Here is a 1,134-nt window from a genome sequence, read left to right on the forward strand (position 1 = left end):
GACAATATCGTTGATATCTCAGATGGTTTAATATCCACAATATCACAAATTACTTACTATAGATACACTTTTTTGGGACTGGTTATTTGAATTTGGGAGGCGTAATTTTTTAAAATTCTTTATATATTCTAGATAGACGGCCTTTGTTGGAGGGACAGTTGGCTATAATTGTTTCCCAGTTTGTGGGTTTTCTTTTTACTCTATTAGAGATTTGCTTTGAAGTGCAGAAACTTTGCAAAAAGATGAGATCCCATTTGTTGATACTTTCAAATATTTCTTGTGCAGTTTGGTTTTGGTTCATGAACTCTCTACCTACCACTATGTCCTTACCTACATTTTCCTCCAGAAGATTGTTTCTGTTTAATATTTAAATCTTTGATCTCTTTTGACTGTAGCTTTGTACATAGTAATAGGCCTGGGTCTTGCTTCTTGGACTTTTGACTAAGATCAAGTGTACTATCTGTTCTTGTAATTTTAGCAAAACAAATTTTGAAAACTCTACCAACCTAAGACTTTAGAGTGATTAAGTTGCATGATCATCAAATAGAAAATTTACACCAACTTGTTTCTCACATTCTTGGATCTCAGCAATTTTGTATTTCATTATTTAGAACAAGTTATTTGCTAAATATAGAAGTTGTGAAGGTGAGTGGAAGCAGAAAAAAATGAAAAAGAGAAAATTCCCAACCAGACTCAGGTGGAGTGGGAAAAGATAAGACAAATCTAAAAGACAGGTCAGTATTAAAAAGTGCACTATAATATACTCTGGTAAGTCAAAATAATTATCAAAATACTTAGATGTCTAGAGCTTATTTTATAGTCATAGATAAAATTTATCAAAATAATTCCTAAAAGGGCCACCCAGATAGCTCAGCAAATGCCTGCTTTAAAATGCCTGCTTTAAAATGCCTGCTTAGGCAGAGCACAGTAGCTGGATGGTTCCATCCCCAGTATACCCTGCTGGCCCTGACCCAGGGCATGTTAAGACTATGACTGACACTAGGCACGGGGTGGCATGTGCCCGTAATCCCAGCACTTGGGGAGGCTGAAAACAGGAGTATTACTACAAGTCTGATCTGGGTAGTGAGACCCTGTAGACTCTGTACCAAATACATAAATTATACATATATAATA

The 1,134-nt window shown here is 35.6% G+C and overlaps 1 pseudogene; it reads left to right on the forward strand.

Annotated features, from left to right (window-relative positions):
• The first annotated feature begins 421 nt into the window (after positions 1-421).
• LOC111817337 lies at positions 422-510 on the forward strand (annotated as a pseudogene).
• The last annotated feature ends 624 nt before the right edge of the window (positions 511-1,134 follow it).

Source organism: Octodon degus, unplaced genomic scaffold, assembly GCF_000260255.1.
Source record: "Octodon degus isolate 3935 unplaced genomic scaffold, OctDeg1.0 scaffold00055, whole genome shotgun sequence".
In the NCBI taxonomy this organism is placed as follows: Eukaryota; Metazoa; Chordata; class Mammalia; order Rodentia; family Octodontidae; genus Octodon; species Octodon degus.